Genomic DNA, 21546 nt, shown 5'->3' with positions numbered 1-21546 from the left:
GGGGACTCCTCTTGGGAGGGCACTAACCCGGTCAGGAGGAACCCACCCTCACGACCTCATCTATGCCTACTGCAGAGCCATCCCATTGGGTGCTAGGGCCTTGGCATGTGACCCTTGGAGGAACACCGTCCACAGCCGTGGCGCTTGGTAGGAGCATGAACGTGTGCTTCTGGGGGGAAACAGGGAAGCAAGGGGAAACTGCAGGCGAGACACAAATCCCCAGGTCTTCACTGAAGTCTCCAGCCAAAGTTTCATGGAACACTAATGCCCAGGAGGCCCTGTCCCCAGGTCCTGAGAACACGTGAACTTCTAGACCCTTCTCCAGTCCACACAGACTATTTCACATAACAACAAATGGCATGTGTTCATGTCATCACCTCATCTGACGCTGGCCTTGTAGCAGGCAGACGTCACATCCGTGATTGGTGCCCTGGTCCTTTGCTCCCAGTGGGCCACTGCTGCCTCTCCCTGGCTGGACACTCACAAGAACGGCGTCCATCCTCCCGATGGATTGCCATTGGTCTGAGGGACTCCCAGGTGGCCACAGGAGGACCCAGTGCTCCCCACAGAGCCTCTTCCACAGGGTGTGTGCATCCCGGGAGAGGCCCCACAGCACCTGGGGGCTCATCGAGTGGCCATCATGTACATCATGCATCTGGGAGGTACCGTGTGTCTCCACCTAGCAGGACGATGGTTTCCCAACACTCCAGCCTTCAGACTCCCCTGTCCCTGACTTCCACGGGCCTGGGGGAATCTCTTTCCCCAGCAGCCTTTCTAGGTACTGGAATTATGGCAGGTAGTCCAGTCAGGGGTGCCAACCAGCCCAGTGAAAGGTTCCCCTTTTGCACACAGAAGGCAGCAAGGGAGGCTGTACACCTGGACATCACTGATAAGCAAGTAAGCGGAGCAGTTTCACCCAGCAAAACAGGACCAGCTAGGACACTCATCTGGGAGGAGACCAAGGACAGGGAATGCAGGCCAGGACTGCCCAGACTGTCGGAGGACACAGGTGACCCATTTGGTTGTTCTAGACCAGGTTACCCATTGTTGTGATCGTGAAATACCTGAGAATAAAGAATTCATCACAAACCCCCAGGGCTCACCTGGGATGCTGGAGCATGAACACATTTGGATGAAATGGCCAAAGACATGCAGCCAGATCCTTCCAACCGTGTTTCTAATCAGGGAACTTTCCTTTCCAGTGAGTTTGCTGCACCCAAGGGCTTCCTCTAGGTCAGCTCAGCAGGCCGGGTGGCTTCCTTCCCACTGCTGAGTAGTTTTCTCCGGGAAGCAGAGCTTCCCAGTGCAGTGGACAATTTCCCCTCACTGGTGGCAAAGGCTTCAGAAACAAGGCTTTAGCAGCTGATTCTGAATATAGGATTGCTAATCCTTAATTAAAATGATGTGTAAAATTAAAATGCTCCACATTTTTCAGAACTGAACATCCTGGGAAAGCCTGATTGTTGGCTGTTCCAAATAGTGCTTGCGTCTCAGAGATCATGCACACGTCTTCCTCTGCATAGAATGTTAAAATCATACAGTCATGTTTTTCAAATAGCACTTAAATAATTTTTAAATGATTAAATAGGAATGGTAGTGGAGATTTGCTCTTTAGAAAGAATTACGTCTTTATTCATCGTTTTTTCCATCACTAATTTCACCTAAGGATTCCTGAGAGAGTGAGGGCAGAATTTTAATTTTCACCGTACACATCTTAGAGTGATATATATTCCACTGGATGCTCCAAACTCTATCATAACCATGTCACACACCTGGGGTTTTAAGGACACACTGTGCCTCATGGCCCATGGCTCTGGGAACAGGAGATGCACCTGGCAGAGCACAGAAGCAAGCGTTCAGCCTTTCTCCAACAAAAAGGGCGAGAGGATCAGTGGAAGGTCCAACTCCTTCCCCTAAGCAGTGACAATGTGACTCGTCACCAGCACGGAAGGAGCAGAATGCTGTCATGGAAACCAGGACCAGGTGACCTGGTCACCTCCCTGCTCAGCCTCTGGGCGGAGCACCACCCTCATCGTCACAAACATGACGCCTGGCTAACCTCCCAGGAACACTAAGAGCACCCCTAGTTTACAGATGAGGAAACCGAGGCACAGACAGGCCTCACTCTAGCCAGACACAGGCCCACATTTGGCCATCATTTGCTGTACCCAGAGCTGCCTCTCGAAAAGGGCAAAGGAACACACATAATAATACGTCCACACAGGAGCTGGCACACAGCACACGAGCAAACACGCATAGAAAGGTGTGTAGCTGTGGTCACTAACACGGGCACATGCAGGTCCTCTCACTCAAGTGTGCATGCATGCAAATGCCCCCGTGCAGTCACTAGCACAGGCACACACACAAATGTGCACACACACACATATCTGTGCACCTGCACATTTACACACCAGCACACAAATGTGCCCACACTCACAGAGGCATCATATCCACACTCTTATGTGCACACACAGAACCACACACATTCTGTGTGCTCACTGTCCAAGACATGCACAGGCGTGCACTCACAGGCATATACTGTCTTGGTGTTGACCTCTTTTGCAGTCTCTGGTGCGACGCACTGACAGCCCCAGAGGCCATTGCCCCTAGATCTTCCTCCCGCACGCACACACACGATGCTGCCCAACCTCCATGTAAGCCGGTCTGCTGGGAGCACCAGCTTCCAGCTTCACAGCGTGGCTTTGCAAGTGAGCAAGGTGACCGGCGAGGCTCACTGCACAGATTCCAGGCCCTCCCTTCGTGCCTCCTGTCCTCACAACGGCCACCTTCCTGACTGACTGACGCCCATGTGGCCTGCACTCTAACCAGCTCCCAACCAGCTGTGAGGGGCCTCCATCGCCTGAGAGGTGGCAGCACTGCAGTGGCTGTGGAGGCTTCCTGGCCCAGACTCTGCAGAGAGCTCAGCTATGGAGTCTTGCAGGGGTCTTTCTGCTTCGTTCTGCTTAGTTTGGGGATTGTGTTTTGTTTTGTTTTACTTTTAGTTGAATGAAATCAATCTGGTTCACAAACAGGCTTTGCAGTGCTTTCTGCCAGAATGCATGTCTTAAATATTAATATACTTAACCTGTCTATACAAATAACGAAGGTGAATGCACTCGTCACTGAACGCTTCCTCGGGCCAGGCGAGACGGCCAAAGCCCGGTCGCGTCACACTGGCAGTCAGAAGGAGCGCTCTCTGCGTTCAGACCCTGTGCGAGCCACCTGTAAGGGGTGAATGGGTGCTCTGCTCTGAGTCCCACCAGGCTGCGCTCCCTGCCCCCAGCTGAACGCGGAGTTCTCCTGGGGGCCACCAGGGAGGGTACCTGGGATGGAGACCACCTCATCTCTTGGAAGGATCAGTAATACTCATTCTCAACTTCTGCTTCATCTCACTTCTATCTTTACCTAATAATGAGTAAATCTTAAGTAAATGAAGTTAAACGTCATTGAAGAACCACCTTGAGAACTAAGACTAAAACGGTCCCCTCCCGGCCCCTTGCCACCTGGACCTTGGGAAATGCTTGTCCGAGCGCGTCAGTGAGGAAGGACCTGTGGCGAGCTGCTTACTGAGACTCTGGCGCCTGGAGTGGCAATGGACTTTATTCCATTTGGGGTCAGGAAGGGAACTGGAAACTCCAAGAGACCTCAAATACTGCTGCCAGCTATCCCTGCACTCCCAGGAGGGGGCTTGGGACTTAAGAAACGTTTGTAGACCGGGACTGTCTACGTGGTTTAAAAACAGTTTCCCTCTATTCCGGCTGGCAAGGGCTCGTTTGCAGATGGTTTTTGCTTCTTTCTAATGAAATCTCCTAGGAAGTTAGGCTCGCGTGTCTCTGTTTTCAGCATGGGGAGGCTGGCTTGCCTCTTTTTCTCCTTCAGGAGAGGAGGCTGTGCGAGGAGGAGGACGGGGTGCTCCAAACCTGCTGTAAGGGGCCCGTGGCAGCACTTCTGACAGGAACTGGGGCACACAGCTGGGTCTCAACATTAATTCCTCAATAATTGATGGCACCCTATTAAACTTTAAAGGCAAGTTGATAAGTAATGGTCTAGCTGCCATGTCACCTGATTGTTCATGTAGCAAGTCGCCTGGAAATGTTTTGGTTGTTCTATCTGAACCCAACATAATGGAGTTAAAGGGACGAAAAGAAAGGAAGAGTTTAAGGAAATGCCATGTCACCTCCTCGTCACTTAGAGTTGAGCAAAGATGACTTGGAGGAGGCGGAGTTCTCTAAGCACGGCACACGTGGCCGCAGCGGCGGGCGATCACCCACCCCAGCACCCCTCAGCCATAAGCAGCGCGCTGCCTTTAAGCTGTTGGCAAGTCGCAGAGTTTTGATAAAGAATCCCCCAGGAGTTCTGGAAGTAAGAACTCAGCCACGCAGTAGGGGCAGGGGAGAGGCAAGCGTGGCCCAGAGTGAGGAGGACTTTCCACAAGGTGCTTGTGCAAGCCAAGCAGGTGCCACAGCAGGTAGCATGTGCCACGAGGGCCGGCGCTGGTCCAGAGCTGGTCCGGGCACCCTTGTCCCCAGCTGTCCTCCACCACAGGGACTGTCCCATCAGGGGAGGCGGGTGGCCAGCCCCGACCTCCAGCCGGGGCTCTCTCTTCGGTGTCCAGCAGTTCTGACCATGACCAGGTAGGAGTCCTGAGGACCTCTTCCTGTCTACCGCCTGCGCCTGGCCGTTCTAAGCACCCTGTGCGTGTCTGTGGGGGCCTGTGGGTGTGTCCTGGCTGTGACAAAACGCGGGAGGACAACTGGTCGTCAAGGTGCTTCTGCGCCCACTCCTCACTCGGGCCGCTCCCGGGCTACCACCCGGCCTTGGCTTCCTGGGTCACTGCGCAGTGACGCTGTCCTCTGCAGACAAGGATGTCTTAGCGCCTTGCTGACTCCTCTGGCTCCATCGCCTGCACCTGCACGTGCTCTGTCTCACGCCAGGAGGAGGCTTTCCACACCTGGCTTTACCCGGTCACCTGTGCATGTTTATTTCAGACCACTGGTCACTTTTAAGTGTCCCTCAGGCAGGATAAATACAGAGAGGCTGAGTCTTAAAGGAAATGCCCAGGAGCCACCAAGATGCAGAAAGGACCCTGCACCTTGTGAACGACGTGCCTGTGGCTGCGCCCTTTACGGTGAGGGGACGGCCACCCAGGGAATCGGGTGCGAGGTTGCGCCCCTCCTGCTCTGACTCCGCTGGGCTTAAGTGGCCTAGGAAACACAGGCTGTTGCAAAATCTCATTTTTTTGTGTGTGTTATTTTTTAGAAAGTTGTGTCTTTCAGGAAATTCAACATTTTCTCTAAATTTTGCTGCCACATGCAAAATTTAAAGAAATTCTGGGACCTGCTGTTGCTGGCTCAGTGTCTGAGGACTGTGTGCTGATCTCCATTCTCCTTCCCAGTCGCTCTCCTTCCAACGACTCACCAAGTGTTTACTAACGCCATTAGTTAGCGCAAACCCGCTTTTCGTACTGAGAGCCATCTCCATTACATTATTAGTTTACATACGATTCTTCTTATTATGCCTTTGCTGTCTACTAATTTCTTGATGCATAAATTATGCAGAAAACATTCCGTGCCCTAACTGTTCTCTAGAAGACTTTCCTCTAGAAAAATCAAGTTTTGGTGGAACATCTTTTTTTTACTTACTTCAACATACTTTTAGTGACCATCGTGATCCATCCCCTGATAGATCAGTTATTAAGTCCACTGCCTGATGCAGTTCCTGCCCTTGGTCTTGATTTCTGCTCACTGCCGCCGCCCGCTGCCAGACACTGAGGCTGGGGGTTTCCATGGTGGAGCTGGGGGGCTCTGGCTCCTCAGGGCAGCTGTCCTGGGGGGCCTGGGAGAGCGCAAGCTCTGTGGGTCCCACCTGTCACGCTCTCTGCACGCCGGAGGACTCACATCCACCTGCTGCTCCGCTCTTCTGTGCTGCTTCTGATTTCTGCCTGCTTCTTCTGCCATTTAGGGTGAAATTGCTAAATTCTCCAATAATGGTGTGCCTAAAGGTTTTGTTTCTCCCTTAACACTGCTCACCTTGCCTTTTTTGTACTGAAGATTGAGTGTCAAAGGATTGGAAAGCGATCTTATATTTTGACTCTCTCTCTCCTGCCTTTTCTTTAGAGGGTTTTATCCATTTACTTTTAATATAAATACTACAGAGGCAGGATTTACCTCTGGCATTTTGCTATTTTCCCTGTATTTCTGGAGTCTTTCTTTCTGTTCCTCTGTTACTCCCTGTATACCTTCTGCTGTATAAGCAGGTGTACTAAAATCCTTGTAATCTCTTTTACTACATGCTTGGAGGGTTTTGTGGATGCATGTGGTGCACCTGGGGATTGCAATTAGCATCTTAATTTACAATAATTTAGTTTCAGTTAATAACTTAACCACAACAGTGTACCAAACCTTGGCTTCTGTAGAGCTCCATGCCCCTCCCCGTTCTTTGTGCAGCTATTTGCAATTTTACAATACACATCTGCACTTAACAAATTACGGCTTTGCAACTGTATGCCCACCAATGCAGATTTATCATTTTTGCTCCAGGAAGATTTGTTTAAATAAAATAGGTGGGAAAAGACATTACAGACTGATGTTAATTGTAATCCCCAGATGAACCACATATACACAAAAAACCATGTGAGGACATATGAGAAGGAGGCCATCTGCTAACCGGCATAAGGCCCTCAACACAGTCTGACCATGCTGGCCAACTGCATGCTTCCAGAGCTTTCTAGTCCCTTTAGAAAAGGCACTAATACCATTTGCGAGGGCTCCATCCACATGACCTAATGCCATCACGTTAGAGATTAGGGCTTCAACACATGAGGTCCATAAACATCCAGCGTGTGTGTGTGTGTGTGTGTGTGTGTGTGTGTACGTGGTGTGTGTGTGTGTGTGTGTGTGTGTGTGTGTGACTTTCTGCCTTCACTGAGTTTAGTTTACTATCTAATATCCTTTCATTTCATCCTGTAAACTCACTTTATAGTACTTATTATAGATCAGATTTTCCACCAACTTTTTTCTCCAGTTCTTATTTATTTAGAATTTTTTTAACCTCTTCCTCATTTTTAAAGTACAAGTTTTTCAGTACACAGAATTCTTGATGGACAATCTTTTGTATATGTCATTTCACTGCCTTCTGAGGTTTTTAATAAGAAATCAGCTATCGGCCTTTTGACCACCCACCCTATGTACGTGAGCAGTTCCGTCTCCAACGCCACTGAAAGCAGAGGTTCTCTCCTGACCTTTCCACAGCCTGAAGATAATGCGTCCAGCGAAGACCTCCCTGAGTTTTTCTACTGGGGTACACTGGGCTTCTGGATGTTTAAACTAATGGCTTTCACTGAAGTAGGGAGTTGGGGGCACTTACTTATCTAAATATCCTTTCTTCCTTCCGCTCCTGCGAGCGCCTCCCTCACACGTGCCAACGCAGTTCATGGTGTCCGTAGGTTTCTCAGCCTCTGTGCACATTCCTCACGGGTTTTCCTTAGGCTGGAAAATCCACATTTCGCCTTTCTTGAAATTCATGAATTCTTACTGAAATCTGCTAATGAAATTTTCATTTCAGTCCCTGCACTTTTCATCTCTAGAATTTGTTTTTTTTTTCCTGCAGTTTATGTGTCTTTTCACTCTGCTCAATTTAGAGAGACCTGATTCTTAGAGTCCACTCTAGTCATTTAGATTTGATAGGTGTCCTTTAGCTTTTTGAACACACTCATAACAGTTTTCACAAATGCTTTGTCTATTATGTCCATTGTCTGGATTTCCCAGGAACAGTTTTCATTTACTACTTTCTCTCCCACATTTGGGACATACTTTCTCATTTCTTTGAATGCTTCATTTGGTTCTCCTGGAAAATTGAACATTTTAAATGTCATAATGCGGCAATCTAGACACTAGATTCCCCAAGCTACAGATTTGTATGCTGTTATTTGTTTGTTGTTTGTTTCAGTCTGTTGGTTTATTCACCTTTCTTCAGTCTGCGTGTAAGTCTGTGTCCTTCATACCTGGCCACTGCAGTCTGCTCGGTTAGTTTGGTGATTAGCTAATGATAGGACAGAGATGTCCATAGATGACTTAAACAAGAAGTCTACTGTCTTTGCTGAGATAGTGTTTACATGTCAGGGACACTTTGGATACGTGTCCAGGGCTTCCAACTCTGGCTCACCCCTCCCTTCCTGCCCTCCTTCCGAGGTGAAGATCGATGTAGTGAAAGCGCACAGTCCTCTCGGCCTTTCTGCAGCACAAACACGGCTCTGCACGTGCACGCAGCCTCGGTTCTCAGAAACCTGTGGGGTTCTGCAGCCCTCTCGGCGCCTCCTGCCCCAGCTTTTCTCTTTATGATTTTTGGTTGGTCTGATGCTTCCCCACAGTCATCTCCTGTCTCGAATAACCCTGATGTCCAGCAGTCGAACCCCATCCTGCTTCACATATGCCACGACAGGGAAGGCGGTCCTGCAGAGGGGGCACAAGCGGTGTTGAGGGAAGACGGCCTCGGGGGTGAGCGAGGCCCCACATCGCCCCCAGGCCAGATGCCGCCCATCCCTGGGAATGGGCTTTCTGCACGTCAGCCCTGCCCTTTCCTCTCAGCGTCTGTTGAGGTTCCACTGTCATCATACGCTGTTGTTTTCCAAGTTTATCTAAAGCGGTGGTGGTTGCTACCGTGACTGTGGTTCTCACCTCTGCTGGGTATTTGCGGTGGAGAGGAGCACTTGTGTTGTCATGAGGACTGAGATCACTACCTGCATTTTGTTGGCAAACACCAGGGATAATACAATTTCAGGAATGCATGGAGTATCCTCCAATGTACCAAAGGCTCCCAGCTGAAGTTCCAAAGGTGTCCTCGCAGAAATTACAGCAGGGGAGGGTTTCAGTGATGGATCAGCAGACTGCGCCACACCATATGCTGCAGCCCTGGCCTCCTGAGTTACGGACCCCTCACAGGTGGAACAGGTTGAGATCATGCACAATTCCATGGACAACACAGCTCAGGGTTCAGGAAAGGCCAGATCACCAGAGGAAAGTTCCCAGGGATTTCCCCAACTGTGTGTATCAGGAAGTCCCATGGGATCCCTGCCTCAAAAAGAGAAATATGAAGCAGAAATTGCTAATTTCCATCAGATATCAGCAGTGAGATGGAGTGAGCACTAGAGTCCTTGTCCCCAAGGAAGCCACTAACCAACTGAGCTCAGCAAGAAGCTTCGGTGTTGCGGTTCCTTGCTGGCCTCCTGTGGAGGTGTTGAGTAGCGGACCTGGAGTTCAGGAGACATGTGTGGGCGGACTTGCTTTTCAGAAGCTTCCTCCCTGCAGTAGCTTAGATGAACTACGAGTTAGAGTAATCCATATCATGGGGAGAAGAAGAACCCTCAAAGTCCATCCATTGTACACTATTTTTATCTTCATATGGGTGAAGATGGATACCCCTCATCAGGACCCTTCAATCAGAGGAGTTCACACCAGATCGAGTCTTAAAAGATCAGACCTGGTGCAGACAGCTCACGCCTGTTAAAAGCCTCTGCGTTCTTAACCTGGGGTCAGTCATGTCTTCCTTATGAAGCTTGTGTCCACCTCAAGGAACATGGCTGGTGTGGCACTGTGGCGGTGGCGAGACTCTCCTCATCTTGTCAACAACCTCCTGCATCAAGAGAGCAGAGAGGATGCATAAGTTTCCTCTCTCGTGTAATTCCACAAGGGAAACAGCAAGTAGAAATACTTCTGGCATCACCAGTATACGGCAGATTTCATGTGAACGCATCCTTGCCTGATGTGTTTCTCTAAATAAATTCTTGGGGACATAAGAGTGCCCAGTGAGTGGCTTAGACAGATTAGCGTGTGGTCTTCCAGCCGCCTAAGTGCCCACACGCATATCTGGTGTAACCCCAAGGGAGGTGTGTCCTCGGGGCTGTTGATCTCAGCTCAGCTATATTTTCTCATCATCCTATGACCTGCTCCCAAATAAATCCCTGAGCTCTTGCAGCCTGAGCCATCCCCTAGAGTCACCACCATGCCCTGTCCTCCCCAGGACTCTCTGTGTCTGAAGACACATCTGTGCCGCTTCCTCTGGAGAATAAATGCCACCTAAGTTCTCCATCCTGGGCATCAGTATGCAGGGGCAGGGTGGCCCTCGTAACTCAGGGGTGTTTCAAAAATTTGCATAGGTAATTAGGTTGTACTGCTGCAAGAACAACAGGACCACTTAACGTGGTGGACAAGGTGTTAAATAATAGAAACTCCTATTAGGTGAATTTATGAAGAAACTGTGAAAAGTTATAACAATACTGTGTACCCTGCAATACCTTCTGCTCAGAGGACATATAAGTGGTCCTGAATCATTTATGCCAACATGCAGGAAACTGATAAATTTTGAACAAATTTAATTGAAATCACCCCTGGCGTGCATGTGAAGGAAGGATTAAATTTAATGGTCTCACCGAGTGTCACAGCACTAGATCGCTCCCTTCTGAAGTCGATTTTTTTTCCCTAAATAAAAGATTCCAAACCTCAATCAAGAATGAATGTGAGTTTAATCACATCTTAGAAATGAAAAGCATGTTACTTGGCCATGTAATGAGACTTAAAGAAGATGTTTAACCAGACAACCACAAGGTTGAGCCGCGTTTCAAGAGTGGGATGCAGAGACCATCTGTGCCAGGTCAGGGCAGGCCCTGTCCTGCCTCCCTCCAGGGCGGGGCTGGTCCCTCAGGGTGTCTCACACTCTGCAGCATGAGGTGCCTGCCTTGGGGGATGTCTGTGCTCCAGGGGGGGCACGCACGTGTCATGAGGATACTGCAGGGCACGTGGCTCCCTCAGAAGGCACCACCTGGCAGACTGGTCATCACAGATGCCCAGCTGACTGACCCCGTGGGGTCCATGCATCTGAGTGGACAGAAAGGTGGGCTGCATCTTCTGAACTCAGAGAGGCCAGTGGCTGGAGTGCCCTGAGGCCCAGGCCCTCCTCTGCAGGACGAGCTGGCCTCGCTGCCAGGAAGGACCACACCCCACGAGGTCCCCTCATTTGCGCTGAGTGGGGCCCACCAAGGCACCGTCTCTGGCCGGGAGCGTCCCCTGTTCTATGAGGCCAGGCTGCAGAGGCTCACTGCTCATCCTGGAGCTTCACGCGGGATGTCGGCCCTCCCTGCTCCTGGAGGGCCCTGGGCTTGCTTTGTCCTTCTCTGAGAGCTCGGTGGGGTCGAGGCGGCTGGAACAGCAGCAGTGTGCTCATTACAGGTAGAGCCCCCTCTTGGTGACTTTGTGATGCCAGCTGTCACTTCCACAGGTTGCCCCAAGGGTGACCTATAAAGGACCTAGAGCTGCCCCTTTGTCCTCCGGACCCTCTGTCGGAGGAGCTGGCCCTGTGGGACCCTGGGTCTGCCATCCTGAAAGACAGCTCTGGCTCCCAGCTGCTGCGGGAGCACCCGCAGGCCCTGCCTCTCTTCAGGTGAGTATTCTGTCCTCAGTTCTACCGAAAAATAGAATTTCCTTCACCATCCTTTCTGCGCGCTCCTGGCTTTTTCCTGCAGTTTTAATCTCCGTGTTGTGATTCTGCCCTCCCTCCCTCCAAGTCCCTCTGACTATTTGTTTTTCTGCTTTACTCAGAGGAGGTCGGGAAGGGCCTGACAGCGTCTCTGTGGCTGGCCCAGCGGCGGTCCTGCTGCAGGGGCTTGCTGCGGGAACTCGGGGGACGCCGCACACCCTCTGGGCAGCTCAGCACCCGCCAGGCGGCCAGCCTCGGGCCTCTGCTGCTCCGCAGCCGGCACAGCCCGCCTGGCGCAGCCCAGCGCCTCCCCGGGCCCATCCTGCACAGAACTGCCTTTCCAAACAGAGCCGTCAGCTGCGTCAGGCGCTTTGATTCCTCTGGATGTCGGGCTTGAGTTTCAGATGTGAATGTGCCCCAGGTTAGTCTTAGTAAGGTACCTGGCCTGGGACCAGGAGCACACCTGTCAGGTGCGGCCCCCTGACCTTCCACCCCCGTGTAATCCTTCATGTTCTGCATCAAAGACGCCTCCCGCCCGCCCGGAGCTAAGTGCAGAATTATTCTCGGAGGAATTTATGACAAATACAATAATTCCTTTGAATGCATGGACTGTTTTATCTCCCAGCACAGTAAGTGCGGCGCACCACCAGGAACCGCGCTCTGTCTCGATTACCATATTATATTTAGAGAACACATCAGTCCTTTAACTGGAGCAGGAACGGAGTTTCCACCGTGAAGGTCCTCAGCTGGTGGGCTGCGGGAACGTGGACCCCCAGTGTTCAGCGGAGGCCAACCCTTCCCATTCCTGCGGCTCTATGTGGGGCTGTATGCTCTCTACCCACACACACTCCCCAGCCCTGGAAGTTCTCCTTCTCAGCTAGCTTGAGGCCAAACCAGTCTGATTTTCTCACTGGGAGGCTGGCGATTTCTCGCAGGCTCTGTCTTTGCCTAACTCGAGTGACAAAGCCCAGCAGACATTTTATGACCCCAGTTCCACCGTGCTGAGCCGCCCTGCCGGAGGAATGGCCGTTAGGACGCCCGAGTGATTTCTGTCCACCCTGGGTCTTTGCTGGAGTTTTTAACCTGGTGTCACAAGCCCTCTGGAAAACCCAGAGTTCGAGGGGCTTTTTGTAGCTCCCCTTCCCTACAGTGTCACGGGGTATTCTTCTGCCACGGGCTTCTTCCAGAACCCTCCGCCGCTCTCGGTGCCAAGTCCCAGGCCTTTGCAGCAGACCACGCTTAGCTGCCTTTGCATTGCGCCCCCCCACCCCCCAGCCTTGGGTTGGACCCTAGGCCCGGGGGAAGAGGCCTGCCGCTGGGCACCCTGGGTGTGTGGCCTAGCTGAGGTCACGAGGGTGCCCCCCCCCATGGGGCTAAAGCCCTTTATGGACGATGTCATGTTGGCTCCCTCCACCCTGGAGAAGGTTCGAGAGGGGCCGCTGCAGGCTGCAGCTGGCCTTCACCAGACCCTGCACCCTGGCGCCTCATCCTGGATGTCCAGGCTCCAGAACTGAGAAGGTACACGTTCAGCTGAGCCACCCTCCTCTGGTATCTTGTCATGGCAGCTGAGCCGGCCACTGCAGGGTCCTCCATGTCATGGGAAGCAGACCAGGTGGCAGCGCCTTGCCAGCTTGGGATGGAGCATCACATCTTTCCTGGTCATCGACAATTCTTGGCTATGGGGTTCTGAATGTTCTGGTTAGTTATGAAAATAACCTTGTAGCAATTGGGAAAAGGAAATTGTTATAAAGAAGAGAAAAAATAAACCAACAAATGATGGAGTCAGGTTTAAACACGTGAGGGCAGTTTTCTCGGAGACTTTTTCTCCAGGAACATAGTTAGCTGCTGCTCTCATATGAGTTGGCCATCACCTCATTCCACCTTGCAAGGGCCATGGCGGGACGTCTTGCATGCTGTCGACAGGATCTCGTGATGAAGCCTGCGGAGCGTCCTGGCCTCCTGGAGAACAGAGCTTGTGTCTGGTTCTGCTGGAGCGAAGCAGCCCCTCTTGTCTCCCTGCTCTTTTCACTGTACCTACGCCTTAAAACTGAAGAAAGATAGGACAGTGTGCAGCTGTCGATTCAGGGCCACACTTCATCCTTCTTAGGTGAGATAGGTATCAAACAAAATCAATGACACACGAAAATGAGACACAACTGTAAACGCAGGTGTGCAGACCTGGACAGTCTTGCAAGGGAAGAACGGTGGTCACCATGAAAGCAGAGGGGAAGGAGCCGAAGGAGAGCCTGGGAGAGGTGCAAGGAATGCTCTTCTGAGCTTGTGAGAAAGCAGCCTGCGTGCGTGCGTGTTGAGGTCCACAGACGTTCTGCTGAGAGGGCTTATGTCTGCACGGCCCTTCCCTGTGCTTTATGAACCAGCCCTTGTCCTCCAGGACTGTTGCAGTGGAGAATGTTCCAGACAGCATGGCAGCTCCTGCTCAGTTCCCTCTGCTGATAGTCAGGTGGAGTCAAGCTCTCTGAGCTGGTTCCACGCCATTGGCTTCTTCACTGTTCCTGATGTTTCTTTGAGACCATTTCCCGTTGGGTCTGGGAGGAGAGAGGGCTTGGGCCCTGAAGGCCAGTGCAGGAGGCTGTCTCCCTGGTGGAGAAGTCAGAGAGGCAAGAGCTCCCGGAAGCTTCCTCTAGGGAGGCCCGGGAGGCCTGAGGCCGCACAGGGAGGGCAGAGGTGAGAGTGGCCTGCGTGGGGAAGGCTTGGCAAATGTCTCCCTTCTTTATTGCACAACTGCATACTCATCTCCACGTGAGAAGCGGAGCATCCCTTTGAAGATGTTCAAAGACATTCTTTCCACGTCCGAAGGCTGTTTCTGTAAGACCATGGCTACAGGAGCCTGTGGGTGTGGTGCTGTGCGGGGGCTTTGCCCTCCACACCACGAGTGCAGGGAGGGACTTTAAGGGAAAGTGTTTACGTGCATGTCGGCCGCTGGGGCTGGCCACCCCAAGAACACGGTGGCCACTGAAGGTAAGAGAAGCAGTGTGGCTGTTGGGTGGAAACGTGGTGACTCTTTCAATTTGTGAAGCCAACCTCATGAAGCATTCCTTGACCAAAAAGGTTTCCACCCGCAAGAGCCTGCAATGCTCTTTCTCACCTTTGATTATGTTTAAAGATTCCATGGCTGTGATTTCAAGTCAGACAACCCTGACAAGTTGATGCTAGCAACGTGTGCAATTAGCAGATTCCAATCTTTCTAATTAATTGAGTTACCACCAGAGGAAAAGAAAGGTTGTAAAACTATGTTGAGGTGGGTGGTGTTCCCTTGGGCAGCATAACATGCACACAGGACGAAACCATGATCAAAAAAAGAAAGAGCATTTACTGTAGAATTAAGACAGCGCTAGAATTGTTTAATAGATGGAAGACGAAAGGCCAGCGGCATTCTCTGCACGCCGTCCATCTTCTGAGGCATGGCTTCATGGAGTGGTCTCAAGTGGGCCACTGCTACTTGGGGCAATTATGGCCTCTTCTCCTTGACCCCAGACCAGTCCCATGGCAGGTGGACTGCAGGCCATTGTTGCTTCTCTTGTGAGGCCCAAGTGCACACCCACCGAGCTCTTTCTGGAAGCAAAGATGCTCCAGAGAAAAATGCTGGCATAAGGAGACACTCAGCAGCTGCCTGCTGTGGGGCCCCGTGCGTGCAGCCGCTGATGGAGCCTGTGGGAGCAACAGGAAGCCTTGGGGCACTTCCCCACTGTTCTCTGCTGTCTCACAGACGTGGGCTATGACCAGTTCTGGACACAACCAAAAAGATACTTTTAAACTTTTTTCCCCCTTTTCTAGTTGCTAGTCCTGAGGCTCTTCAGGCCTGAGATGTTTCGTGGGGATCGTGTGGGGGCCACACGCTTTGTGGTACTGCCCCCCTGCTCCCTGGTATGGCTGTTCCTTCACCTGCGTGTTCACACTAATTCTAGCAACAGTGCCCCAGGCCAGCACCCCAGGCCAACGACACCATCTTCATCCCGATTTTACAGGTTAGAGAACGGGGACTGCGGAGGCTCAGGCCAGTATTGCCCAGCCAAGCAGTGGGGGCTCCGCGGACAGGCTGTCCTTGTGCTGTGTGGAGGGCAGAGCAGGCTGTTCTTGTGCTGTGTGGAGGGCAGAGCAGGCTGTACTTGTGGTGTGTGTGGAGGGCAGAGCAGGCTGTTCTTGTGGCGTGTGTGGAGGGCAGAGCAGGCTGTTCTTGTGGCGTGTGTGGAGGGCAGAGCAGGCTGTTCTTGTGCTGTGTGGAGGGCAGAGCAGGCTGTTCTTGTGGTGTGTGTGGAGGGCAGAGCAGGCTGTTCTTGTGCTGTGTGGAGGGCAGAGCAGGCTGTCCTTGTGCTGTGTGGAGGGCAGAGCAGGCTGTTCTTGTGCTGTGTGTGGAGGGCAGAGCAGGGTGTTCTTGTGGCGTGTGTGGAGGGCAGAGCAGGCTGTTCTTGTGGTGGTGTGGAGGGCAGAGCAGGCTGTTCTTGTGCTGTGTGTGGAGGGCAGAGCAGGGTGTTCTTGTGGTGGTGTGGAGGGCAGAGCAGGCTGTTCTTGTGGTGGTGTGGAGGGCAGAGCAGGCTGTTCTTGTGGTGGTGTGGAGGGCAGAGCAGGCTGTTCTTGTGGTGTGTGTGGAGGGCAGAGCAGGCTGTTCTTGTGCTGTGTGTGGAGGGCAGAGCAGGCTGTTCTTGTGGTGGTGTGGAGGGCAGAGCAGGCTGTTCTTGTGCTGTGTGTGGAGGGCAGAGCAGGGTGTTCTTGTGGTGTGTGTGGAGGGCAGAGCAGGCTGTTCTTGTGGTGGTGTGGAGGGCAGAGCAGGGTGTTCTTGTGGTGGTGTGGAGGGCAGAGCAGGCTGTCCTTGTGCTGTGTGGAGGGCAGAGCAGGCTGTTCTTGTGGTGTGTGGAGGGCAGAGCAGGCTGTCCTTGTGCTGTGTGGAGGGCAGAGCAGGCTGTTCTTGTGCTGTGTGGAGGGCAAAGCAGGCTGTCCTTGTGCTGTGTGGAGGGCAGAGCAGGCTGTTCTTGTGCTGTGTGTGGAGGGCAGAGCAGGGTGTTCTTGTGGTGTGTGTGGAGGGCAGAGCAGGCTGTTCTTGTGGTGGTGTGGAGGGCAGAGAAGGCTGTTCTTGTGGTGGTGTGGAGGGCAGAGCAGGCTGTCCTTGTGCTGTGTGGAGGGCAGAGCAGGCTGTTCTTGTGCTGTGTGTGGAGGGCAGAGCAGGGTGTTCTTGTGGCGTGTGTGGAGGGCAGAGCAGGCTGTTCTTGTGCTGTGTGTGGAGGGCAGAGCAGGGTGTTCTTGTGGCGTGTGTGGAGGGCAGAGCAGGGTGTTCTTGTGGCGTGTGTGGAGGGCAGAGCAGGCTGTTCTTGTGGTGGTGTGGAGGGCAGAGCAGGCTGTTCTTGTGCTGTGTGTGGAGGGCAGAGCAGGGTGTTCTTGTGGTGTGTGTGGAGGGCAGAGCAGGCTGTTCTTGTGCTGTGTGTGGAGGGCAGAGCAGGCTGTTCTTGTGCTGTGTGTGGAGGGCAGAGCAGGCTGTTCTTGTGGTGGTGTGGAGGGCAGAGCAGGGTGTTCTTGTGGTGGTGTGGAGGGCAGAGCAGGGTGTTCTTGTGGTGGTGTGGAGGGCAGAGCAGGGTGTTCTTGTGGTGGTGTGGAGGGCAGAGCAGGGTGTTCTTGTGGTGGTGTGGAGGGCAGAGCAGGCTGTTCTTGTGGTGGTGTGGAGGGCAGAGCAGGTTGTTCTTGTGCTGTGTGGAGGGCAGAGCAGGCTGTTCTTGTGGTGTGTGTGGAGGGCAGAGCAGGCTGTTCTTGTGCTGTGTGGAGGGCAGAGCAGGCTGTCCTTGTGCTGTGTGGAGGGCAGAGCAGGCTGTTCTTGTGCTGTGTGTGGAGGGCAGAGCAGGGTGTTCTTGTGCTGTGTGTGGAGGGCAGAGCAGGCTGTTCTTGTGGTGGTGTGGAGGGCAGAGCAGGCTGTTCTTGTGCTGTGTGTGGAGGGCAGAGCAGGGTGTTCTTGTGGTGGTGTGGAGGGCAGAGCAGGCTGTTCTTGTGGTGGTGTGGAGGGCAGAGCAGGGTGTTCTTGTGGTGGTGTGGAGGGCAGAGCAGGCTGTTCTTGTGGTGTGTGTGGAGGGCAGAGCAGGCTGTTCTTGTGCTGTGTGGAGGGCAGAGCAGGCTGTTCTTGTGGTGGTGTGGAGGGCAGAGCAGGCTGTTCTTGTGCTGTGTGTGGAGGGCAGAGCAGGGTGTTCTTGTGGTGTGTGTGGAGGGCAGAGCAGGCTGTTCTTGTGGTGGTGTGGAGGGCAGAGCAGGCTGTTCTTGTGCTGTGTGTGGAGGGCAGAGCAGGCTGTTCTTGTGGTGGTGTGGAGGGCAGAGCAGGCTGTTCTTGTGCTGTGTGTGGAGGGCAGAGCAGGGTGTTCTTGTGGTGTGTGTGGAGGGCAGAGCAGGCTGTCCTTGTGCTGTGTGGAGGGCAGAGCAGGCTGTTCTTGTGCTGTGTGTGGAGGGCAGAGCAGGGTGTTCTTGTGGCGTGTGTGGAGGGCAGAGCAGGCTGTTCTTGTGCTGTGTGTGGAGGGCAGAGCAGGGTGTTCTTGTGGCGTGTGTGGAGGGCAGAGCAGGGTGTTCTTGTGGTGTGTGTGGAGGGCAGAGCAGGCTGTTCTTGTGGTGGTGTGGAGGGCAGAGCAGGGTGTTCTTGTGGTGTGTGTGGAGGGCAGAGCAGGCTGTTCTTGTGGTGGTGTGGAGGGCAGAGCAGGCTGTTCTTGTGCTGTGTGTGGAGGGCAGAGCAGGGTGTTCTTGTGGTGTGTGTGGAGGGCAGAGCAGGCTGTTCTTGTGCTGTGTGTGGAGGGCAGAGCAGGCTGTTCTTGTGCTGTGTGTGGAGGGCAGAGCAGGCTGTTCTTGTGCTGTGTGTGGAGGGCAGAGCAGGGTGTTCTTGTGGCGTGTGTGGAGGGCAGAGCAGGCTGTTCTTGTGCTGTGTGTGGAGGGCAGAGCAGGGTGTTCTTGTGGCGTGTGTGGAGGGCAGAGCAGGCTGTTCTTGTGCTGTGTGTGGAGGGCAGAGCAGGCTGTTCTTGTGGTGGTGTGGAGGGCAGAGCAGGCTGTTCTTGTGGTGGTGTGGAGGGCAGAGCAGGCTGTTCTTGTGGTGGTGTGGAGGGTAGAGCAGGCTGTTCTTGTGGTGGTGTGGAGGGCAGAGCAGGGTGTTCTTGTGGTGGTGTGGAGGGCAGAGCAGGGTGTTCTTGTGGTGGTGTGGAGGGCAGAGCAGGGTGTTCTTGTGGTGGTGTGGAGGGCAGAGCAGGGTGTTCTTGTGGTGGTGTGGAGGGCAGAGCAGGGTGTTCTTGTGGTGGTGTGGAGGGCAGAGCAGGGTGTTCTTGTGGTGGTGTGGAGGGCAGAGCAGGGTGTTCTTGTGGTGGTGTGGAGGGCAGAGCAGGCTGTTCTTGTGGTGGTGTGGAGGGCAGAGCAGGCTGTTCTTGTGCTGTGTGGAGGGCAGAGCAGGCTGTTCTTGTGGTGTGTGTGGAGGGCAGAGCAGGCTGTTCTTGTGCTGTGTGGAGGGCAGAGCAGGCTGTCCTTGTGCTGTGTGGAGGGCAGAGCAGGGTGTTCTTGTGCTGTGTGTGGAGGGCAGAGCAGGCTGTTCTTGTGGTGGTGTGGAGGGCAGAGCAGGCTGTTCTTGTGCTGTGTGTGGAGGGCAGAGCAGGCTGTTCTTGTGGTGGTGTGGAGGGCAGAGCAGGGTGTTCTTGTGGTGGTGTGGAGGGCAGAGCAGGCTGTTCTTGTGGTGTGTGTGGAGGGCAGAGCAGGCTGTTCTTGTGCTGTGTGTGGAGGGCAGAGCAGGCTGTTCTTGTGGTGGTGTGGAGGGCAGAGCAGGCTGTTCTTGTGCTGTGTGTGGAGGGCAGAGCAGGGTGTTCTTGTGGTGTGTGTGGAGGGCAGAGCAGGCTGTTCTTGTGGTGGTGTGGAGGGCAGAGCAGGCTGTCCTTGTGGTGGTGTGGAGGGCAGAGCAGGCTGTCCTTGTGCTGATGGAGGGCAGAGCAGGCTGTTCTTGTGGTGTGTGGAGGGCAGAGCAGGCTGTCCTTGTGCTGTGTGGAGGGCAGAGCAGGCTGTTCTTGTGGTGGTGTGGAGGGCAGAGCAGGCTGTTCTTGTGGTGGTGTGGAGGGCAGAGCAGGCTGTTCTTGTGGTGGTGTGGAGGGCAGAGCAGGCTGTTCTTGTGGTGGTGTGGAGGGCAGAGCAGGCTGTTCTTGTGGTGGTGTGGAGGGCAGAGCAGGCTGTTCTTGTGGTGGTGTGGAGGGCAGAGCAGGCTGTTCTTGTGGTGTGTGGAGGGCAGAGCAGGCTGTTCTTGTGGTGGTGTGGAGGGCAGAGCAGGCTGTTCTTGTGCTGTGTGGAGGGCAAAGCAGGGTGTTCTTGTGGTGTGTGTGGAGGGCAGAGCAGGCTGTTCTTGTGCTGTGTGTGGAGGGCAGAGCAGGGTGTCCTTGTGCTGTGTGGAGGGCAGAGCAGGCTGTTCTTGTGCTGTGTGTGGAGGGCAGAGCAGGGTGTTCTTGTGGTGTGTGTGGAGGGCAGAGCAGGCTGTTCTTGTGGTGGTGTGGAGGGCAGAGAAGGCTGTTCTTGTGGTGGTGTGGAGGGCAGAGCAGGCTGTCCTTGTGCTGTGTGGAGGGCAGAGCAGGCTGTTCTTGTGCTGTGTGTGGAGGGCAGAGCAGGGTGTTCTTGTGGCGTGTGTGGAGGGCAGAGCAGGCTGTTCTTGTGCTGTGTGTGGAGGGCAGAGCAGGGTGTTCTTGTGGCGTGTGTGGAGGGCAGAGCAGGGTGTTCTTGTGGTGTGTGTGGAGGGCAGAGCAGGCTGTTCTTGTGGTGGTGTGGAGGGCAGAGCAGGGTGTTCTTGTGCTGTGTGTGGAGGGCAGAGCAGGCTGTTCTTGTGGTGGTGTGGAGGGCAGAGCAGGCTGTTCTTGTGCTGTGTGTGGAGGGCAGAGCAGGGTGTTCTTGTGGTGTGTGTGGAGGGCAGAGCAGGCTGTTCTTGTGCTGTGTGTGGAGGGCAGAGCAGGCTGTTCTTGTGGTGGTGTGGAGGGCAGAGCAGGGTGTTCTTGTGGTGGTGTGGAGGGCAGAGCAGGGTGTTCTTGTGGTGGTGTGGAGGGCAGAGCAGGGTGTTCTTGTGGTGGTGTGGAGGGCAGAGCAGGGTGTTCTTGTGGTGGTGTGGAGGGCAGAGCAGGCTGTTCTTGTGGTGGTGTGGAGGGCAGAGCAGGCTGTTCTTGTGCTGTGTGTGGAGGGCAGAGCAGGCTGTTCTTGTGGTGGTGTGGAGGGCAGAGCAGGGTGTTCTTGTGGTGTGTGTGGAGGGCAGAGCAGGCTGTTCTTGTGGTGGTGTGGAGGGCAGAGCAGGCTGTTCTTGTGGTGGTGTGGAGGGCAGAGCAGGCTGTTCTTGTGGTGGTGTGGAGGGCAGAGCAGGCTGTTCTTGTGCTGTGTGTGGAGGGCAGAGCAGGCTGTTCTTGTGGTGGTGTGGAGGGCAGAGCAGGCTGTTCTTGTGGTGGTGTGGAGGGCAGAGCAGGGTGTTCTTGTGGTGGTGTGGAGGGCAGAGCAGGGTGTTCTTGTGGCGTGTGTGGAGGGCAGAGCAGGCTGTTCTTGTGGTGGTGTGGAGGGCAGAGCAGGCTGTCCTTGTGCTGTGTGTGGAGGGCAGAGCAGGCTGTTCTTGTGGTGTGTGTGGAGGGCAGAGCAGGCTGTCCTTGTGCTGTGTGGAGGGCAGAGCAGGCTGTCCTTGTGGTGGTGTGGAGGGCAGAGCAGGGTGTTCTTGTGGTGGTGTGGAGGGCAGAGCAGGCTGTTCTTGTGGCGTGTGTGGAGGGCAGAGCAGGCTGTTCTTGTGGCGTGTGTGGAGGGCAGAGCAGGCTGTTCTTGTGGTGGTGTGGAGGGCAGAGCAGGCTGTTCTTGTGCTGTGTGTGGAGGGCAGAGCAGGCTGTTCTTGTGGCGTGTGTGGAGGGCAGAGCAGGCTGTTCTTGTGGCGTGTGTGGAGGGCAGAGCAGGCTGTTCTTGTGGTGGTGTGGAGGGCAGAGCAGGGTGTTCTTGTGGTGGTGTGGAGGGCAGAGCAGGGTGTTCTTGTGGTGGTGTGGAGGGCAGAGCAGGCTGTTCTTGTGGTGTGTGTGGAGGGCAGAGCAGGCTGTTCTTGTGGTGGTGTGGAGGGCAGAG

Source organism: Sciurus carolinensis, chromosome 6 (genome assembly GCF_902686445.1).
Source record: "Sciurus carolinensis chromosome 6, mSciCar1.2, whole genome shotgun sequence".
In the NCBI taxonomy this organism is placed as follows: Eukaryota; Metazoa; Chordata; class Mammalia; order Rodentia; family Sciuridae; genus Sciurus; species Sciurus carolinensis.
The sequence above is the reverse complement of the archived record's forward strand: the minus strand, read 5'-3'. Positions refer to the sequence as shown.